Here is an 8,038-nt window from a genome sequence, read left to right as displayed (position 1 = left end):
CTGCCACATTCAGTCGTGAATGGTGGTGGACAATTAAACAACTAACGGGAGGAGGAGGCACCATGAATATCCCCATCCTCAATGATGGCGGAGCCCAGCACGTGAGTGCAAAAACACGGCTGAAGCGTTTACCACCGCGTTTATCACCATCTCAACCCCTCTCACTCTCTCTTCGCTCTCTCTCTCTCCCTCCCCTCTCTCTCTCTCCCCTCTCTCTCCCTCCACTCTCTCTCCCGCCCCCTCTCTCTCCCGCCCCCTCTCTCTCCCGCCCTCTCTCTCTCCCTGCCCTCTCTCTCCCTGCCCTCTCTCTCCCTGCCCTCTCTCTCCCTGCCCTCTCTCTCCCGCCCCCTCTCTCTCCCGCCCCCTCTCTCTCCCGCCCCCTCTCCCGAACCCGTTCTCTCTCTACCTCCGTTCTCTCGCTCATCCTCTCTCTCATTCCCTCCCCGCTCTCTCTCCCTCCCCCTCTCTCTCCCGCCCCCTCTCCCGAACCCGTTCTCTCTCTAACTCCGTTCTCTCGCTCATCCTCTCTCTCACTCCCTCCCCGCTCTCTCTCCCTCCCCCTCTCTCTCCCTCCCCACTCCCTCTCTTTCTCTCCCTCCCCCCTCCCTCTCTTTCTCTCTCTCCCTCGCTCCCCCCCTCTCCCACCCTACGATTCAGACTGTTGTCTCCCTATTAATGTGTCCAGTTTTAGATGTGGCCGTGTAATAATACTGTGTAATGTCAATGTAATGAGTACAGACTCTGAACACAAAGCTTCCTGTGGGTAATTGGGGAGAGGAACACCAGCAGACTCTGCAGGAATTCCCACTGGGAGCACAAATTCATAACATCAACTAGTTTATGTCGATTAGATTTGATTGGCTTTCAGGGAAATATTTTTATATCAATTTAAACATCAACCCACAGCTGTACGATGGGGTTAATTATGAGGTCATTGTGATGAAATATTCCATTCATCACTGCCTGTGACTGTGGTTGGTTTCAGGTTCCCCCTTACCATTGTATTGCCTGTGACTGTGGTTGGTTTCAGGTTTCTCCTCACCATTGTATTGTGTATTGGAATGTATTGAATGTGTTGTGTGTAGGGCTCCGCCCATACCTGGCCTCTATGTAAGCCAGCTCAGTCTGGCCTCACAGCCAGTACAGCAGACCTCCAGGGAAGATACCTCTCTCCACTGCGTGTTATCTTCTAAGTTAATAAAAGCCTTGTTTTGTTTCGCTAACATCGAGTCTCGGGATTATTGAGGCACATCAATTTTATTAACTTATTTTTCAACACAATGGATCAACTCCTGAAACCCGAACGTTTGGATTTGGATCAGCATGCTCCGGACGCATCAGCACGCTTCGGACACTGGTTTATGTGTATGGAATTCTTCCTGGACAATTCCGCAGCCGTCAAAGACGCTACGGACGCTGTGAGTATGAAACTCGGAATTCTGCGGAATTGGGTAAGCCACCGGGTTTACCCCCCCATCCAAGACGCCGACACGTACCTGGCCGCCTGCGACATCTTAAAGGTGCATTACCAGCAGCCTACGAATGAGGTGTATGCTAGGCATCTGCTCGCCACTCGCGCACAGCGACCTGGGGAATCGGTGGAGGAGTTCCTAGGCACCCTGAAAATGCTTGGCAAAGACTGCAAGTGCCGAGATGTAAAAGCCGCAGTGTACACCGACGAGCTTGTTCGCGATGCCTTTATCACAGGCCTCAGCTCCACTTACATCCGGCAAAGACTGCTGGAAAAAACGGGATTGGACCTGAAACAGGCTGCGGACACTGCGCGATCACTGGATGTGGCCCAGAGAAACTCGGACGCCTACTCTTCAGCCCGTGCCGTCCATGCCGCCATGTGTGCACCAAGGGCGCCGCCATCTTGGAAGGCATCTTCCCCGCCCGGCAGCCTGACACCGTCGGGGCCCCGCTCTCCCCCCCCAGAAGCCCTACGACAGCCGCGACGCGTCGGGGACCCAACTGCTACTTCTGCGGGCAGCCAAAGCACACCAGAAACCTGTGCCCGGTGAAAGGCACCACCTGCTTTAAGTGCGGTAAGAAGGGGCACTTTGGGAAGGTGTGCAGAGGGAACCCCGCTGGAAAACCAAAACCCGCCACCGCCGCGGGAGCGGCCATCTTGGACGCCATCTTGCCCGACCTCGTGGGGTCGCCATCTTGTGAGCAGACAGCGCGGACGCCATCTTGTCTCGATCAGGGCCCTACAGTGGCATCGGTCACAGTGGACCAGACCAGGCCCTACCCGCTATCCAAATCAATGGTGGACATCGAGGTAAACGGGTGCGGGGTTAAATGTTTAATTGACAGTGGAAGCACGGAGAGTTTTATCCACCCGGAACTGGCACGACAACTCTCCCTAAAGGTGGTCCCTACTCGGGGTACCATCTCTATGGCTGATAAAACCCAGACATCGACCATTCTGGGTTACTGCACGGTACAATTGTCCGTTAACGGGACTGTATACGATAATTTTAAAGTATTAATCATGAAGAATCTATGCGCGAGCGTGATCTTGGGCCTGGATTTCCAGTGCAACCACCAAAGCATCACGCTCAAGTACGGTGGGTCCCAGCCGCCCCTCACAGTGTGCGGCCTGGCTACTCTGAAGGTAAAGCCGCCTTCGCTATTCGCGAACCTCACCCCTAACTGCCGGCCAATAGCGACCAAAAGCAGGAGGTACAGCTGGGAGGACAGGCGGTTTATCGCAACCGAGGTAGACAGGCTCCTGAAAGAGCGCATTATTGAATGCAGCAATAGCCCGTGGCGCGCCCAAGTGGTGGTGGTAAGGGGTAGCGAGAAGAAATGGATGGTGATCGACTATAGCCAAACGATCAACAGGTACACCCAACTAGACGCCTACCCGCTACCCCGCATATCAGAAATGGTGAACCAAATCGCCCAATACCGGGTGTTCTCCACCATCGACCTCAAGTCAGCGTACCACCAGCTCCCTATCAGACCAGAGGACCGCCCGTACACCGCCTTCGAGGCGAACGGATGCCTCTACCAATTCCTCAGAGTCCCCTTTGGGGTGACGAATGGGGTCTCGGTCTACCAGAGGGAGATGGATCGCATGGTCGATGACCACCACTTGCAGGCAACCTTCCCCTACCTCGACAACGTCACCATCTGCGGTCACAACCAGCAGGATCACGACTCGAACCTCGAGAGGTTCCTGAAAACCGCACAAAAACTCAACCTCACCTACAACGAGGACAAGTGCGTTTTCAACACCACGCGCCTCTGCATACTAGGCAGCGTGGTGGAGAATGGGGAAATCTGACCAGACCCCGACCGATTGCGCCCCCTACGGGAGCTGCCCCTGCCCAACACTCCCAAAGCCCTGAAAAGGTGCCTGGGGTTATTTTCTTATTATTCCCAATGGGTCCCCAACTACTCCGACAAAGCCCGCCCCCTCTTGAAAGCATCCTCTTTTCCGCTCTCTGCTGAGGCCCACGCCGCCTTCAAAAGCATTAAGCAGGATATTGAGCGGGCCACGCTACAGGCAGTGGACGAGAACACTCCATTTCAAGTGGAAAGTGATGCGTCTGACTTTGCCTTGGCAGCCACCCTCAACCAGGCGGGGCGGCCCGTAGCTTTCTTCTCGAGGACCCTCCAAGGGCCCGAGATCAGACACTCCTCCGTGGAAAAGGAGGCCCAAGCCATCGTGGAGGCAGTGCGCCACTGGCGCCACTACCTAGCCGGCAAACACTTCATCCTACTTACCGACCAGCGGTCGGTAGCGTTTATGTTCAATAATAAACAGAGGGGGAAGATCAAAAATGATAAGATTCTTAGGTGGCGGATCGAGCTCTCCACCTTCGAGTATGGCATCATTTACCGGCCAGGGGCCCTTAACGAATCCCCAGATGCCCTCTCACGAGGGATGTGTGCCAGCGCCACCGGGGATCGGCTACAGACCCTCCACAACGACCTCTGCCACCCAGGGGTCACGCGGCTGTTCCACTTCATAAAGTCCCGCAACTTACCCTACTCGATTGAGGAAGTTCGGTCTCTGACCAGGAACTGCCGCACTTGCGCTGAGTGCAAGCCTCGGTTCTACCACCCTGATAGAGCCCACTTAATCAAAGCTACACGGCCCTTTGAGCGGCTCAGCTTAGATTTCAAGGGCCCCCTCCCGTCCGTCGACCGCAATGTTTACTTCCTGAACATTGTGGACGAATACTCCCGGTTCCCATTCGCCTTCCCCTGCCCAGACATGACCAGCGCCACGGTCATTAAATGCCTCAACAGCCTGTTCTGCCTGTTCGGTATGCCGAGCTACATCCACACGGATAGGGGGGCGTCCTTCATGAGTGAAGAGCTACGCCAGTACATGCTGTCCAGGGGTATCGCCACGAGCCGTACCACCAGCTACAACCCCCGGGGTAACGGTCAAGTGGAGCGAGAGAACGGGACAGTATGGAAAGCAGTCACTCTAGCTCTAAGGACCAAGGGCCTCCCTATCTCCCGCTGGCAGGAAGTCCTCTCAGATGTGCTCCATTCGATACGGTCGCTATTGTGTACTGCCACTAATGCCATGCCTCATGAACGAATGTTTAGCTTCCCCCGGAAATCCACCTCAGGCGTATCCATGCCATCATGGCTCTCCACCCCGGGTCCGGTCTTCGTGCGAAGGCATGTGAGGGGCCATAAGACGGACCCTCTCGTGGAGCCAGTGCACCTACTCCACACCAACCCCCAATACGCGTATGTCCGGCACGCCGACGGAAGGGAGGACACCGTGTCAATAAAAGATGTCGCCCCAGCCGGTAATGACAACAACCACGGCAATAGCAGCAACAACGACCACAGCAACTCTTACCCACCCACTACTCTTTCATCACCCCCGGAAGAACATCGACCAACGGCACCCCCACCAACTACCCCTTCAACAACCCTGGCGGCACCCCCGGCAGAGACCCAGGAGGCCACCGGGGACACCCAGCCGACACCCGCGACACCACAACAGCCACGACGGTCGCAGAGGACTACCAAACCCCCGAACAGACTAAATCTATAGAAGGGGTGAATGTGATTAAATATTCCATTCATCACTGCCTGTGACTGTGGTTGGTTTCAGGTTCCCCCTTACCATTGTATTGCCTGTGACTGTGGTTTCTTTCAGGTTTCTCCTCACCATTGTATTGTGTATTGGAATGTATGGAATGTGTTGTGTGTCGGGCTCCGCCCATACCTGGCCTCTGTAAGCCAGCTCAGTCTGGCCTCACAGCCAGTACTGCAGACCTCCAGGGAAGATACCTCTCTCCACTGCGTGTTATCTTCTAAGTTAATAAAAGCCTTGTTTTGTTTCGCTAACATCGAGTCTCGGGATTATTGAGGCACATCAGTCATCATCAGCAGTGAGGTCATCAGCTGGCAGGTCAGGTGACCGCTTGAGCCAGAAGGCATCACAACCCGATCTGTGACTGGATTCAGAGCCCAAACCCTGTCACAATGGCCTTTTCAAATCAACTTACTTGCTGCTGGAAAACACAGCAGGTAAACTTTGTGTTTGACCGCGAGGAGAGCGAGTGAGAGATTTACAAAACACAATCAACTCTTGTGAAGATCAGTGAGTAAAGGCTGAGAGCTCTGTGCTCGAGCAGACCGTGAGTTTATCAATAGGAGATACGCCGAGAAATTCCTTTCCCCGAGAATGGGTGCGGGGATCGGGATGGGCTCGCAACACAGGTCCGTTCGGAGGACTGCAGGCAGTTTGCCAACTTCGTGCTGCCGACTCTGCTGAGCACTGAGCACTGAGCACGGGGGGGTGAATAACGCCAAGGGCGCGGGTCCGATCCCGGTACGGGCCATCAGCCTAATTTTATGGTCTTTCCGAAAATATAAAATACAAACTTTAGAAGGAAGCCAATGCAGACAGAATCTCACGGGGGATTTATTTGGATTAACATCCACTGCACCTTTGCCACCGGGGCTGAGAGACACATCTTTCTGTTTATTTGTCTTTCTGGGTTTGCTGATGAAAGTTGAACAGGCGGCCTGTTCCCGATAATGGTCACAAGCAGGTAAGAGACAGACAGAGCGGCTCTGACCCCGCGAGATGGGCAAAAGGCTTCAGTTCAGGAGAAATGCATCAATGAATTGTTCGCCCAGCACCGAGAGAGACAACATCCAGAGAAAAACACAGGAGGACATCGATTTCAAGTGGATGCCTACCCGCACTTGGTGCCGTGCTTTCGTGAACACGTCTTTTGTGTGCTCGTCTAAAAATGTAATTTTGTCCGAACAGTTTGCCTGTCGCGAAAGGAACAACTGCATTGCTGTGTTTGCTGGCAGGAGGCTTGACTGCAGCTTCCCTGGTGGTCTACTGGTTAGGATTCGGCGCTCTCATCGCCGCGGCCCGGGTTCGAATTCCCGGTCAGGGAACAGTGCGTTTTGGGGCTGTTTGAATTGCCCGATTTGTAGAGCCTCTCAATCGAGCTTGAGCACACCACAGTCCGGAAGGGTCAGCGCGCTACCTGCTTCCAGCACGATTCGCTGGAACCACAGTCTCTCCCGCAATTCTCCAAACACCAATGGATTCTTTGGGCGGTTGCCCTTCGGTCGGCGCCCGTTGCTCAGACTACGACCTTCCAGGACCTTCCTTTCAGGTGAGATCCCCGTGAGATGATGCCACACTGCAGGTGAGTTCGAACTTACTCGTCGCCACTGTAAAGTCTGCACCTCAATAATACACGCACTTTGGGAGAACAGTTTAACAGGTACTTTACTGAACAAGAGGCAGCTTGAAACTGAAACTACAGAAGCCTGCTAGGGCCTTTTATACAGGGGTGGTCACTGCCAGTACTGCAGTCTAAGACCAGTTATTCCCTTAAAGGTACAGACACAACAGAGAACAATAAATCAACCGTCATTGATTCAGGCAGCAAACGGTCCAGCAACCGTGGTTGGTATGCAGATGCCTTCACCCTGTATGTCCGAAATTTCCAGCAACTGGGACAACAAGAATTCAGGTTCCACAGAGATTTGAACTCTGATTGCTGGATTCAGAGTCCAGAGTGCTAACCATTACACCATGGAACCGTTGCTGAAGATTTCATTAGCTCTTTTCTCAAAATCAACAACATTAACGTCTCCACCATTCAACTTTGTCTCGGCCTGGTCTCATCCTTAACTTCAGCTTGCCCAATTGCCCCTCTGCTAAGCCTCGGTTCTGAGCAAATCACACAGCCGCCTTGATGGATCTTGGTTCTCAAAACGCTGCTTCTTTCTCACACTGCTCAGAGCAGCTTGTATTACAGTCCTGCCTGATAAAATGTGTACAAACCTTGCAAGGCACTGCTGCACTAAAGAAAAGCAATTGTTAACTTTTTTCGAGAATACTAAGTGCAATGCCTACGTTTCAAGAAGCTCTGCTTTCAATTACAACAAGTATGCCAGCCGAATGCAGCTTGCAAAGAAAATGTTGAGCAATCTGCTGTGGAATCAAATGAAGCACTGAACAACACATATCTTTCTGCTCCGCTCATTTGGAACAGGGAATGAGAGGTTCAGCCTATCATCTGATGTCGAGTACAATAAATCAACCGTCATTGATTAAGGCAGCAAAAACCCAGTAACCGTGGTTGGTATGCAGATGCCAAGCATGTATGCCCTAAATTTCCAGCAGCTGGGACAACAATAATTCAGATTCCACCGAGATTTGAACTTGGATCGCTGGATTCAGAGTCCAGAGTGCTTACCATTACACCATGGAACCTTTGCTGAAGAGCTCCCTATATTCTTTTCTCAAAATCAACAACATTACCATCTCCACCTTTATACTTTGTCTCGGCCAGGTCTCATCCTTAACGTCAGCTTGCCCACTTGCCCCTCTGCTATGCTTCGGTTCTGAGCAAATCACACAGCTGCCTTGATGGCTATCGGTTCACAAATCTCAGCTTCTTTTTCACACTGCTCATGGCAGATTACATTGCAGTCCTGCCAGGTAAAATGAGTATAATCTTTGCAAGGCACTGCTGCACGAAAGATAAGCAATTGTTAACTTTTTTCGAAGAATACG

General features: G+C 52.7%; 1 non-coding gene across 1 annotated transcript; it reads right to left on the bottom strand.

Annotated features, from left to right (window-relative positions):
* Positions 1-6,987: 6,987 nt before the first annotated feature.
* Positions 6,988-7,059, bottom strand: trnaq-cug (transfer RNA glutamine (anticodon CUG)). Its single transcript has one exon. It is a non-coding gene; the product is annotated as a tRNA-Gln (tRNA).
* Between the last annotated feature and the right edge of the window lie 979 nt (positions 7,060-8,038).

Source organism: Somniosus microcephalus, unplaced genomic scaffold, assembly GCF_052327205.1.
Source record: "Somniosus microcephalus isolate GS21.2 unplaced genomic scaffold, FLI_Smic_1.0 unresolved_chr4, whole genome shotgun sequence".
NCBI classification, from domain to species: domain Eukaryota; kingdom Metazoa; phylum Chordata; class Chondrichthyes; order Squaliformes; family Somniosidae; genus Somniosus; species Somniosus microcephalus.
This window is presented reverse-complemented; position numbering and strand designations above follow the sequence as displayed.